Genomic DNA, 14,978 nt, shown 5'->3' with positions numbered 1-14,978 from the left:
AATATCATCAAATCTCAATCCTTGATCTTCCTTGAGTAGAACCTGTTGGGCGGGGTCAGCCCAGAAAAATACCTTATTTATACTCCATTAACAAACACAACAGGGTTGAGCTATGGAGGCAGAGGGAGGGTAAAGAGATCTAAACTCCTAAGCCTTATTCAACCACCAACTTAAATTGTCATGCTCCCTTGCTGCATAAAAACACAAATGTGTACAGACATAGACCTTAAAGACATCCTAACCTAACTGGGTAAATTCCCCTATCCCCTACACCGTCTGTCCCTAGAAAGGAACACAAATAGCCATATGCTAATGATAAGAGCAATGACTACAAAAGACCAGCCAGAGGAACTGGGCTGGGAATAGCCTCCAGGATGTCTCCAAATAGGGGTTTTTTTTTTCTTTTGGGGGAGGGGGAGAGGTTAAATTCGTTTTATTGTAGACAACCTACATGACATGTTTTTAAAAACAATGCCTCCACTTTAAATAAATCAAGGTCAAAAATAGATAAAGCTCAAGATGACATCAGTCCAAGTTTACCCAAGTCCTGGTGTTGTGTAGATGATAAAAAGCAGCAGCCAATTATGATGACAGGTTATTCAAAGTAATCAGCTAAATTTGTTAACATTTCTCCATTTCTAAACCTTCTTTAAGGAAAATCATATATGGAGTCACATCATCCTCACGGAAGTTGAGGAGAGCCACCATGCCATCTGGATTCATGTTTTTCCTATGAAGAACTGATAGTTTTTTGTATAAATTAGCAAGGATATGTTTGATTTGTTCTGCAGCTCGGATCATAAAAGGTTTTACTCTGCCTAGCTTGTGTTCTTCAAGTCTGCCTTTGATTGATTTCAAGTAGTCTCCGATGAACTTATTGCTCGTAAGATTCTTTTGTGAAACTAGTTTCTTGCAGATAATGGTTTATTACTATGTCAACTCCAGTAATTATGGTGGCATCTGTTCCGTCACCCTCAGGACCTTCAGTAGAGGCATTTCCACCGGTGAGTGAATCATCAACGGTACCCTCTGCCTACCGACCGTCTTCCCTTCCACCTCCAGGCACAGCCCATTCGCGCTGCGATCTCTCGGCGGAGATGTCGGAGAACATCTCCTGGCTGATGAGGTCCCGGTAAAAGATCCTGGCGCCGGAAGGAGGGAGGTGGCTGCAGCGGGGCAAGGGGCTAGCGCTACAGGGTCCAGGGCTCGTTGTGAGCGTGATGCACCCAGAGCGGCGCTTGAGAGGGGGGATAGAGAGGGAGCGGGCTGAAAAGCCAGGGGGGCTGGTTCTTAACTGGCGGTCAGTCTGTGAATTCATTGAAAAAAAAAATGTATTTTGATGTAACATTTCATTATAATTCTTTTCCTTTGTAATCCTACGTATCCTATTTATGCCTTTAAAAACATGATTCCGAGGTGTCTATAGGCTTCACCAGACTGCCAAAGGGCTGCAAAATACCCAAAAATATTAATAGCCCCTGTCTCAGATCATCTAAAAGGCAGCCCAGAGCCAGCCCTTCCCTTTTGTTCTCACCTGCCTTCTATTCTGTCGTGTGGGGAAAACCATAAAATTCTAAGATATTAAAGCTAGAGGCCTCCACTAAAATCCCAGTCTAATGCCTCATCCTGGCCTGGATAAGTGACTCTGGGTTTTCAAAGGTTCTATCACAATAGTACAAGCTGTGAAAGGGCCTCCCCAGCAGAGAGGCTTTGAGTGTGGACTACCTGTGTGAGTGTGTGTGTGTGTGTGTGTGTGTTATACTAATACAAGGATTAGCTTAGCCAAGTTTGAGAAGTCTCATTATTACCAGTTTGGCCTAGGGGTAATACATTTTTCTACTAAGACAAATGTTGAAAACCATCTAAGATGGAGAAAAGTTGCAAACTGCGTCCATAATGGGAGTGCCCACAATAATGAAATTATAGCTCCTCAAAGTTTCAAAGAAACGAGAGTGAACCTGGTCATCTGGACCAAGCCTCTCGTTTAGCCTATACCAAGACCCATATGAGGGCCTGCCATCCCCTATCAATCCAATTGTAGCTCTATTTCAGGTTTGCAAATCTAGACCAGACCCAAGAGCTCAAGCACAGACATGAGAAAGACAGTGCAGTAAAGTCTTCTCCAACTCTCAGGCATTGAGGTCACAGTTTTATCATGGATTTACTGTATAACAATGGGAAAATCACTTCCCTTTCTGGAGGCTTAGCTTCTTTATTGGTCAAATGAAAGGTTTGGTTGACTAGGTCCCTTCCATCTCTAATAATGACTCACTACTTAGAGTATAAACAGAGACATCACCTTTCCAACAAAGGTCCGTAAAGTCAAAGCTATGGTTTTCCAATAGCAATGTATGGCTGTAAGAGTTGGGCTATAAGGAAAACTGGATGCCACAGAATCAACATTTTCATATTGTGATGCTGGAGGAGATTTTTGAGAGTCCCTCGGACAGCAAGGGGATCAGATCAGTCAGTACTTAAAGAAATTAATTCAGGATATTCACTGGAAGGTCAAATACTGAAGCTGAAGTTTAAATACTTTGGCCACATAATGAGAAAACAGGACTCACTGGAAAAGACCCTGATATTAGGAAAGATTGAAGAGGAAAGGAAAAGGGAGGGCAGAGGATAAGGTGGATAGATAGTGTCATGGAAATAACGAACATGAACTTGGACAGACTTTTATAGTAGAGGATAGAAGGGTGCTATGCATGCTATGGTCCATGGGGTCACAAAGAGTCAGATACAACTGAACAACAACAAAAGTAAAAATAATATATAATGCACTCTACTTACATATGTCCTATATTTCTTGTTTTAAATATTAAACACATGTGAGAGTGTGTCTCTGCCTACGTTTAAGATTTACAAAGCACTTTTCTCACAACAACCCTATAAAGTAGGTAGTACAAGCCTCAGTTTCTTCATCTATAAAATAAAGCTCAAGGTGGGTAAGGGACTTGGCCAGAAACACACGTCCAATACATGTCAGAGCCAGAATTCAAACTCAAGTCTTTTGACTCCAAGTCCAGAATTATACTACACTGTCATTCTAATAGTCGATGATTCTAGGTCATCCATACTTTGTATGGTATAGTCAAAGGACCAACCCGTCCTCAATGGTCAATAAGTTCACACATGGAATAAGGGGAAAAGTAGCAGTATTGTGTAAGGCATACACAAGCTTATCTTAAAGCCAAGAAGACTTGGGTTCAAATTCAGCCTCTGACACAGACTGTGTGAACATGGGCTAGTCACAATCTCCCATTGTTCTTGCAGCCCCCTAAAACTAAAAGTCACAGAGAATGTGCCAACCAGCATTGACAGCATTGAACTCCTGAACCACGAGTTCCTGATATCAGTGAAACTGCAGATTCAGTTCCTATCTCTGTGAGTTTGGGACTAATCTCAGCACTTACTTAGGTTGGCTTTAGCAGGGAAAAGGTGAATATGGTAAATTAAAGGTGAAAGAAATTATTTTTTCTCCACTTCTGCTCTCTTCTCTAGGAACCAGGTTTGACGTCCCATCACCATCTCTGGAACAAGCACCAATTTCCCTTGGTTGCTGTTGTTTTTCCGTGGTGTCTGACTGTTCATGGTCCCATCTGGGGTTTTCTTGGCAGAGATACTGGAGTGGTTTGCCATTTCCTTCTCCAGCTCATTTTACAGATGAGGAAACTGAGGCAAACAGGGTAAAGTCACTTGCCCAGGGTCACACAGCTAGTAAGTGTCTGAGGTCAGATTTGAATTGAAGAGGAGTCTTCCTAACTCCAGGCCGCACACTTTCTCCATTGCACCACCAAGCTCCGTTGCAATAGAACATCTTTTTGAGTTGCTTTCCCACTCCCAAATGCATAGAAAGTGGTAGAGAGAATGACCTTCCTCTACACTAGAAAGCCAGATGCTTATGCAGAACAAAGGGGTTTTTAAAATACAAAGGCTAGCAATTAATCTACTTCTAGAGTGATTTTACCCTGCAGCATTGAACTGCTCCAACCTCCAATGCCCCCTTTCAAGTCCTTTCCTCCTCTTCCCTTCCTCTGTGTTCCATCACTTGCAGTTCTGTTTCTCTCACTCTCCCCTCTATTAGTCTCTATTGTTCTTCTCTCTCCTTCCACCTTTTTCCTTGCGCCATTTTTGTCCCTCTCTTCTCAGGCCTCTTTCGCATTCTTTCCTTCCCACTTTTCTCTTTCTCTTCTCTCTTCTATTCCCTCTCTAGCTCTTATGACAGTGCTTCTCATACTTAGTACAGTGCCTGGCACATTGTAGGCACTTAATAAATGTTTATGGACTGACTGACTACCTCTTCCCTTTTCTCTGTCCCTTAGTTCCATCTCTCTCCTGCCTCTTTTATGTTTTTTCCCCTCTTTTTTTCCTTCCCTCTAATGGATGACCTATATATTTACTGTAACTACCGCAGAGAACCCAGACCACATCTCTAAACCCTTAGCCTATAGACAGATTTGTTTCTGACACCTGGAGTCAAGAAACCTCTATGTTTCCTTCCAGATACAGGCAAATGTCCCTCCCTGTCTCCATACTGGATCCCACCCTCCCATCTAGTACACAACCTGGAACCTATCACTGAACAGAGAAGAATTGAGGGAGCCTGGTAAATTAATGAGAATCTTCCAAACCCTCCCTAAGAACAGAAAAAGTCAGATGGCCAGACCAACTGGAGACAAATCTACAAGGACAGGCTCAAGTAGGTCGATTTCCAGATGGATAGACAGAAAACTGTTGCCTTCTAAGATGGACCTATCATGGGAATAGAGGGACAAAGAGAACCTCCATCTCTGGGGTCCATCCCTAGACAGCCCACAGAGAAAATGCAATACTCACAGACACTAAAGCCAGAGGGATGACAAGCCAGGGAGTTTCTGGCCCATGGAACAGCCAAGCTGAACAGCCTTGAGGACATTGGCTATTTGGAGCAGGCAGCTTTCTGCTATTTCGAAAAGAAGGCACTTAAACCTATCCTTTTACAAAAGTGACTATGAACCACTGACTTTGAAAAAAATAAAGTGGCACCCGGCACAGTATTAATTTAAAATGCTGTTAAAATGGGCAGCCCTCACTCCCTTCCTATGTCCCCCATCCCCTGAAATAGCCTAATTAAGACTGGATTTGGACCAACCTGAAAAAATAGTTAGTTGGGCCCATCTTTGAAAGCAACACTGAAAGGTTCCCCTGGGGAGATGCTTCGTATGCTGAACCACAGCAAAGCAGACTTACCAGCAAGCACTTACCCTCTCTCTCCTAGAGATTCTGAGTCCTGAGACTGGGGCCCCACTAGGTGGCTGAGGTGCCCTGGAGGCTGGTGGGTGAGGAAAGCTTTGTCAGGTCACCAGGTTGGGATTAGTCCTGTCACAAGGAATTACTCATTTCAGCTTTTCGCTTTAAATCAGGGAGATGCCAAGGGAATCCATTCAAACCTCACAGAGGGTAAAAGAGGATGAGGGGGTGGATGGGTTAAAGGAGCAAGAGTTTAGTGGAACATTCCTGCTGGTGCAAGTGAAGAAAGAAGGAGGTGGAAAATCCAGGCCACATAAATGGTAACTTCAGGGCTGGGAAGCTGGTTATTGTGTCCCTCAGGCATAGCCCATTAGTGCTCATCAGGGTGGAAAGGAAAGGCATGCAAGTGGAGGTCTATTGACAATTCTTTCCTCTCTCTGCCTTGTCCTTAACTAGGAGAAGACTGAGGAGAGCAGTCCCATGATAGGGATTGGGGAGAGGCAAAGGGGATTTGTACATAGGATTGAACCATTTGATCTCTGGCTAATCGGAACCCTATCCCTACTCCACAGCCTAGTAAGGGACTGGCACATCAATCTTCCTGATGAGTGAGGGTAGTTGGAAAGGAGAAATGATTAAATAAGCATATTATTTATGGAGAGAAGGAAAGTATGACTGTCACATGCTGGGTAAACAAACTGACCAGTCATATGATCTTATTGGTGCTGGAGGGAGCTCTAGGTAGAATCCATTTCCACCAAAATCCCTTCTACAGAAGCCCATTTCAGTTCTAGTTGCTACAAAGATATTCCTTCTATTTTTGCCAAAATCTGCCTCTCTGAAATTTCCATTCACTTGTCCTAGTTGTGCCAAGGCGGGGGGGGTTTACACAATAAGTCTGATTTCTCTTTTATATGACAGTTTTTCAAATATTTTAAGAAAGCTATAATCCTCCCTTTCCCATCTTTCCTCAGGCTAAAAACCCTTAATAGCAATTGGAGTGCTAGACCTGGGTTCAGATTTAGCTTCAGATATGTGCTAGCTGTGTGAGCCCGGACACATTTAGAAATTCTCATCTGTTATCTTGGGCCACAAAAGTACAAAAGCAGCATTGAATCATAGGATGACAGCTTTGGGGTTGGAAGGAACCCTGGATATCATCTTGTTCACCCCCTCTCATTTTACAGATGAGGAAACACACAGAGGGGTTAAATGACTCTCCTGCCGTCACATAGGAAATAAGATGTAGAACCAGGATTCAAACCCAGGTCCTTTAACTCCAAAACCAGTGCTCTTTCCATTATACAAATTGTAGGGAGTCAAAAGGTCCTGCCCTCTGAAATTACCTAGAGGCTGCGTCCCTAGGGAAGAGCATCCTATAATTGGGCAAGTCGGAGGAAAAGGATGTCCATTCAGGGCATACCTCTAGCTAGGACCTGTAGCAAGGAAAGGGCTTGATTGAAGGCTGAATTATTGACTCATAACCCCAACCAAGTACTCAAGCAATTGGGAAGACAGAGCTACAAGATTTAGGGCAAATGGGTTGGGTTAGCTTCTGTACTTTAGTTACAGGGTATTTAATAAATATGAATTGGTCCACTCTGTGATAACACAGAAGGATTTAAGAGATCTTTGGGACAAAAAAGCCTCTTTTTAACATGGAAATTTTTTGTTAGGTTTTCTTCTGTAATGGTAATTTCCTCTTTCTTTTCCTATCTCCTCTTCTCTGCATGACCTAGGTTCAGGTCCAGCCTTTCAACACCCTCCTATCCCTAGAACAGTGGTGCCACTCTTCCTGAGAAATGATGACCTTGTTAACTAGAGAATCAAAACAGACAACCCTTCTCTGTGTGACAGCTCATTAGAGCTCTTGGCATGCTTTTCCAAGCATAGCAGAGTAGAGATGACAACACAAATATGCCTGGGCAGGGCTAATCGCCTTAGCCCAATGGCTTCCAAACTATGGAATAATGCTCCACCTCATTTCTTTTTTTACCTAAAAAAAATTATTATTCCCCCTCACACTGTCTACACAAATCTATATAATTTATTCAAATAATTTCTTAGCTCATATTTTCAAATAAAGTTAAAAATTTTTATGATTTTATAACACAAGTAAATCTTAAACTTATAATAAAATAATGCCACATACAAATATGTTGACTGATAAAATCCTTTACAATGTCCATGACCATAAGATCAGCAGCAGTAGCATCATATTTTTATGAATGTGATGGATGGGCTTGCTCTTCATTTCAAGTAATACAAAGTTTCTCATAATGTGTCATCATTGATGATATTAAAGGTTATTATTTTTCAACCACTAATCAAGATTGATATTTTGTCTTTACAACAACTATAGCAAAAAACCCTGTTTCACACGAATAAGATGTTATAAATGGTAGTAAAATTTGCACTGCCTTTTTTTCCCATTAGATCAGGAAATGATACACATCTATAGCCAAAAGAGATAAATGGAGATCAGTTAAAATCTTAAATAATAAGAATTTCAGGTTCCAAAGCTTGTTTCAACATAGTATCAGAAGATGAGTCTATTAACCATACTCATTCAGATGGAATGAGATCAAATGTGTTAAATTTGTCCATGGTAAATGAGTTCCTGATTCATTTATTTAGAAATACCTAGATTTTTAAAATAAAGTGAAAATTGCTTCTGTAGACCAGTCCATTGATTAATAGGAAGTCTTTATTTTCTTCTATTTAATTTTCAGGTCAGTTATATTTTAAATTAGGAAACAACAAAATATCATATTGTAAATTTATTGTCCAAAGCTCTTTTTCATAAATGCAGCCACTTTACCTTTCTGAGTCAAAGTACAAATTTGAGGACCTCACATTGATTTATTTAGATTACTCAATTTTTCAATAATATCCACCAAATATGTATTTTTAGAAGGACTTTTTTTGTTATAAAATGAATTTGATTTATTTTTATTATGATCACTAAGAAGAATGGCTATTTCTTCTTTTGGCTCAAACATCCTTTGAAGTACTTTGGTTCAAAAAAGCCAGGGTTTTGGTTTTTTTTCAGTAGTGTAGAAATACCCCATACTTTGCTCCCATCTTGTCACACTGTTTTGCAAAGAACTTTCCTTTTAATGAACTGTGATTTTATTTTATTTTTTTGGTTGGGCAATGGGGTTAAGTGACTTGCTCAGGGTCACATAGCTAGTAAGTGTTATATGTCTGAGGCCGGATTTGAACTCAGGTCCTCCTGAATCCAGGGCCAGTGCTCTATCCACTGCACCACCTAGCTGCCCCAATGAACTGTGATTTTATTAAGTTGATTCCTTTTATGATAACTTGGAAAACTCTATGTACATCCTTGCTTATATTGATCATCTTTGAAGTACGTGTTTTGTCCAAATTGCTCAATCGTGAAAATGTTTGACTTTGTTCTTATTGGTGCTGATGGTCGTCATTTCTGAAAGAATTCACCTTGCTACTTCTATCCAATACTCAGACTAGCTGAAGCATCAAAGACCCCTGAGGGAAAGACAGGAGGCAGATTATGCCAAGCAATTCAAACTACTACCACCACCTTAGCCACCATCTCCCCTCAAACCCTGAACAGAAGAGCTTTGAGAATAGCAATATATCCCAAACCACCAGACCTGCTTCCAGCTCCTCCGCCACATCCATTATTGAGAGAAGTAATTGTGGAGACGAGGCCCATCTTCCTCATCACCAACAGCGACAACCACTGACCAATTGCCACCAACAGGCAGATATGTACAAGAGCTCTGGAAAGTGGCAGCAGCCCCCAGACTACTTACTGGCCATGCTTCTAACCCAGCCCATGTTGCAAACTAGAAAGAAAGAAAGAAAGGAAGAAAGAAAGAAAGAAAGAAAGAAAGAAAGAAAGAAAGAAAGAAAGAAAGAAAGAAAGAAAGAAAGAAAGAAAGAAAGAAAGAAAGACAGAAAGAAAGAAAAGAAAGAAAGAAAGAAAGAAAGAAAGAAAGAAAGAAAGAAAGAAAGAAAGAAAAAGAAAGAAAGAAAGAAAGAAGAAAAAAAGAAAGAAAAAAAGAAAGGAAGAAAGAAAGAAAAAAAGAAAGGAAGAAAGAAAGAAAGAAAGAAAGAAAGAAAGAGCCATCATCCGAGGAAACAACTCTTATGGAGAGAGGCCAACCATGCCCATTAACTACCAACCAAAGGCCACACACAAGGCAGACAAGCCTGCCTAGCTGAAGCAGTAAGGGACCCTGAGAAAGAGACCATCACCCACTTAAACTCCCATATCCCCCCAGATCCTGATGGAGATAGTCTTGGACCTTCAACCCAAGAGCATTTGGAATAGCAATGCTTCCAACCCACTTCCCACAGTCATCATCCTGGGAAACAACTGCTCTGGAGATGCAGCCTGGCAATGGCACCTACAGGTACTGCGTCCACATCTACTGAAGCTCCAGGACAAAAAAAAAAAGGTAGTTCTTGCCATTAAAATATTTGGCACTGTCAAATGGTTCAATATCAAAAACAGATAGAACTTGATCAGTGGAAATGACATTTATAAAGAGGCATTATCACCTGCTTTGCTGTTGCAGCCCAAGGACCACAGGACCTTTCTATCTGACTTGTAGCTGAAACCTCCTGTATGTCATCTCCCTCAGTAGGAGGTGAGCTCCATGAGAGCAGGGACTGTCTTACCTTTCTATCTGCATCACTAGCATTTAGCACAGTGTACAGAATACATAGTAAACTTAATAAATATTTCATTCGGTGGGCCTTGGGGGTGGCTGTGTCAGCAGCACTAGCAGCAGCTTTGGGAGCTCTAAGACCAGATACAGTAAGGGGTCAGACAACTGGTCAGAAAGAGATTACAGGGGACTCTTTGCTGGCACTGGGTGCAGCTGGTGCTGCTTGGCACCTCTATTGGCCATAAGCAGTTCTGGGTCCCAGTTTTAGGGCAGAAAGGAGCTCTTTCTGGAACTTGACCATAGGGAGCAGGAAGCTGTTCCACAGTTCCAAGACAGAGAGGAGCACTAGTGCTTATGGCTGAAGGAGATAAGTGGGCATGGTCACAGCTCCAGGGCCAAAAGGAGCACTAGCTCTTGCAGCCACAGGGGACCAGGGGCCCTTTTCCAGGTAAATAGCAGAGCACAGACCAGGAGAACAATGATCACAGTTCTCCCTAGATCACACTACCTTTGAAGCATGGAAAACTTGCAGACCCCTAGGACTAGGTCTTAAAATAGCAGCATGAAAAAACCTGAAGCTTGGAAGAGTGCCTCACCACCACCAAATGAGCAGAGACCACCTTTAACATAAAGTTCAAAGTCAAGAAATAGGGTTGAAAAATGAGCAAATAGCAGAAAAAGAATTCGAGCAAAGATGAAGACATAAACTCTAAAGAAGACAACATTGTGCAAATGGCAATAAGCAAAGCCTCAAAGAAAAATGCTGATTGGACCCAAACCCAACAAGAATTCCTAGAAGAGTAAAAGAATGTGAAAATAGTGGTAGAGGAAAAATTGGGAAAGGAAATAAAAGTGATGCCAGAAAATTATGAAAATAGAATTAATAGCTTGGCAAAAGAGGCACACAAAAAAACCACTGGAGAAAATAACATCCTAAAATACAGAATTGGCCTAACAAAAACTCACTGAAAAGAACTCTTTTATTTTTATTTTTTTGTTGAGGCAATTGGGGTTAAGTGACTTGCCCAGAGTTACCCGGCTAGTGAAACTTATGTGTCTGAGACTAGATTTGAATTCAGGTCCTCCTGACTCCAGAGCCAGTGCTCTATCCACTGTACCACCTAGCTGCCCCAAAAGAACTCCTTAAAAAAACAAAATTGGCCAAATGGAAAAAAGAGGTACAAAAACTCACTGAAGAAAATAGTTCCTTAAAAATTAGAATTGGGCAAGTGGAAGCTAATGACTCCATGAAACATCAAGAAGTAATAAAACAAAGTCAAAATCATGAAAAAAAAAAGAAACTGTGAAATATCTCTTCTGAAAAACAACTGACCTGGAAAATAGATCAAGGAGAAATAATGTAAGAATTATTTTACAGAGTGAAATGAGCAGAACTAAAAGAACATTGTACACAGTAACAGCAATATTATTCGAAGAGTAACTGTGAATGACAAAGCTATTCTGAGTAATATCATCATTCATATCAACTATGAAGGACAGCTAATATGAAAATATGTTTTGCATGATTTCACGTATATAATTGATATCATTTTACTTGCCTTTTCAGTAGATGGGGAAGGTGTGGGAAGGAGAGAGAGAGAGAGAGAGAGAGAGAGAGAGAGAGAATTTGGAACTCAAAATATAAAAAGAAAAGACTATCATGAATAAATAAACAAGTGCTTCATTCATTTATTCATTCATTCGTAACTACTCTTTGCAGGCCTATGTCTCATCAATCAATCGATACTATCAATCAAGAGTCATCTGTCTAGAGCCCAATACAATTCTCTCACATTATATTATTTGCATTTTTAAGATCCCTAAATATATTGAGACTTTCTTTTGATGTGGCACTGTCATCAATAAAGATATCCCCTAACATCAGCCGCAACCATATATTGTACATATGAAATCAAATGAGCATCTTTAACTACAGCTATTACTTCATCCACTTGCAATGTAAAATTGGAAGATTTTTTTTTTCTTGAATAAGTGATCCACACAGGTCTTCAGATATAAGAACAGTTCTCTTTCTCTCTTTCTCACTGTATCATCTTTGAGTAGCACCATCCAAAACGACTGCATATGATTAATCAAGCATTGTTTTAACTATATTAGTATCTGTAGGTATCATCAACATTTCTTCTACCAAATGAGGCTTTTTTACTCTTAGCATTTCTATAAACCACTTTATAAGATAAAAGGTACCTCTTTTTTTGTTTGGTTTCTCAAAAAGTTTGGTTTTGTCTATTAAAATAATCTAATTTTCTCTGGAAAATTATTTTGTCTTGACAACATAGTCTATATGTTGTCTCTGAAGATGTTTTGATTTATTAAGTTTCATGCTATTGGCAACTAAAACTTTTGTACAAAACAAAAGCAGAAGTCTTTTCTCACCATCAGCAAGTGTACTTATGAATCTCAATTATATATACCATATATATATGATTGTATTTTCTAAATTTGAGCTTCTAACTTTGTGTCTTATATTTCCACTACTTAAACTATCTCTATTGTATTTGCTTATGTTAATTCCAGCTGTTCTGAAGGATTTTCTTTTCAAAATGGTAATGCTCATCTATCATGATATGATATAAATGTGTGTATATCATTTATCTCACCCTTTAAAAATTAGAGATAATAAAACATTAAGACAATTACATTTAAGTTTAAATGTTGCAAATTTCAAATGATTATTGATAACCATTCTTAAATCATTTCAATTTTTAAAAGTTGCATATTTTCAAAAAACTATCTTATTATATTATACTTATCCAAATGAATGAAATTAAGAAATAGAACATATTTTAAGGTACTTTTAACTTCCATGAAAAGATTGATGTCAAGTTCATACTTCACATTCAAATGCAGCAAACATCCAGACTATGCAACCATATGTGTCATACTAACAGTGACAGTGGCAGACAGTATCTAAAATGACGTGGCCAAATAAGAGTCAGGAAGGCCTAGATTCCAGTTCCATCTCTAACTGGCTAACTCTGGGTAAATTACAACCTCTCAGCACCCCAAGCACTCTCTAATTCTATAAGTTGAAGAGAAAGTTGCCAACCTGCATTAGTAGAAAAAGTTACTCACCGTGGATTCTGTATGCCAATGAAATCACAAGCCTTTTTAAAAAAAAGGCAAAAGATTTTAACCACTTTTGTACATACTACATCAAATAATTGCAATCCTACATCCACCTCCCATTGAATGTTTGATGAAATTTGCCTTGTTGGTCTTTGACTTAAATTGTCACTTTTTCATTTTTAAAAATGGATATATTTATTTAAGTATTGTACTAAAAAATATCCATTAATTTCAGCCGCTACTATGCCTGCACCTGACCTACTTCACAGTTTGGAAAACTGTCAGTCCCTGGCTGATTGGTATTATTATGTTGTCCTTAACCAGCCACCTGGGACAAACGGACAGAGTTAGTTAAGGATCAAAAGTCTTGATGTAGCAATGAACTTTTTTTTTTTAATCTGAGCATGGAGAATACCCAGTGTGGAAACTCCTTCTATTAATGCAACTCATCTGTAACTTAAAGTGCTAGAGAATTGTCTGGGAGTACTGAAAGATTGCCCATTGGATTCACACAGTCAGTATGTGTCACAGGCAAGATGTTTCCAATTCTTCCTGACTACAAGATGTCATGGTATGGCCAATGCAATAATTTATTTTGCTTGACTATACATGTTTCTAAGAGATTTTTTTTTTTTAATTTTCTCAGGAGAGGGAGAAAGGAGAGAAGGCAGATCTTCATTTGAAAATAAAATTTAAATTAAATAAAATGTCATGAGCCTTTATTCACTGTTATGCTGAATCTCAATCTCTTTACAGCAGGATAAAATATTAGAACTGAAGAAGCCTTAGAAATAATTTTATACAACTACCTCATTTTAGATATGAGAAAAATAAGGCCCAGAGAGTCTGAATGTTAGGTATAGAAACCAGGTCTCCTGATTCCCAATCCAATATTCTTTTCCTGAAACATACTATTTCAATTATAGAGATAGTTTTAGGTTCTCAACAATCAATGTTTTACCTAAGAAAATCGTTCTGCTAAGTGGGCCTTAGGAAGGTTTGGAAATGTGGGATTGAATTGTTTATAAGTGAGTGTTACAAGGTAAGGTAAAGTAGGTAGTACATCAGTTGGGAGATGGGTGGGAAGACCCTGAATTCTATTAATTGACCATATGATTCTAGGTCAGTTATCCAATTATCACTGGATCTAAATTTTCCCTTCTTGAGGAATAGAGGTCAATGAGGAGAGAAGTGAGATGCACTGCTCTCCTGAGAGTGAAAGGATAAGTGAAGGTATGTGGGGGAGGGGGATAGTGCTGCAAGAAACAAGAATGATGACTCCCATCTTCAATCAACAAACGTTTATTAAATGAACACTACGTGCTAGGTGATGGGATTAAAGAAAAAGACCTTACCGTCGTGGAGCTTACATCATACCAGGAAGACACAATGTCTTCACCAATAAGCAAATACAAGATAAACTCAGGAGGAAGTTACTAAAAAAAAGTAAGGGATGAGAAGTGGAGATCAGAAAAGGCTTCATGTTAGGTTGGCACTGGAGCTGAGCCTTGAAGGAACTTAGGGATTCTAGGAGGTGGCTATAAGGAGGGATTGTATTCCAGGCATGGACATCCTGAGCAAAGGCACACAGATGGGAGATGAGATGTTGAGAATGGGGAATAGCCAGTTGAGTTAGAATGTAGAATGTGTGAAAGGGAGTAATTTCAGTAAGCCCCATGAGCTATCTGAGTTTGAATCCACTTTTTTTGGGGGGGGCAATTGGGGTTAAGTGACTTGCCCAGGGTCACACAGCCAGTTAGTGACAAGTGTTTGGTCTGAGGCTGGATTTGAACTCAGGTCTTCCTGATTTCAGGGCCGGTGCTCTATCCATTGTGCCACCTAGCTGTCCCCTTGAATCCACTTTCTCCAGGAACTTTGAATACAGAAGATTTGTTTATAAGTGATTTTGGGAGGGGAGAATCTTTTATACCAATTGTTCTTATTATATCACCTAAGTAAATACCCATTTCCAAAAGCTAATTGGCCTTGGCTGACTAA

At 39.7% G+C, this 14,978-nt stretch overlaps 1 pseudogene; it reads right to left on the bottom strand.

The window, feature by feature from the left end:
- Positions 1–621: 621 nt before the first annotated feature.
- LOC114035742 lies at positions 622–6,393 on the bottom strand (annotated as a pseudogene).
- Positions 6,394–14,978: the final 8,585 nt, after the last annotated feature.

The sequence above is a fragment of the Vombatus ursinus genome, unplaced genomic scaffold (genome assembly GCF_900497805.2).
Source record: "Vombatus ursinus unplaced genomic scaffold, bare-nosed wombat genome assembly UNPS02009205.1, whole genome shotgun sequence".
Lineage (NCBI taxonomy): Eukaryota > Metazoa > Chordata > Mammalia > Diprotodontia > Vombatidae > Vombatus > Vombatus ursinus.
Note: the sequence above shows the minus strand (reverse complement) of the source record. Positions and strands in the feature narration are given on the sequence as shown.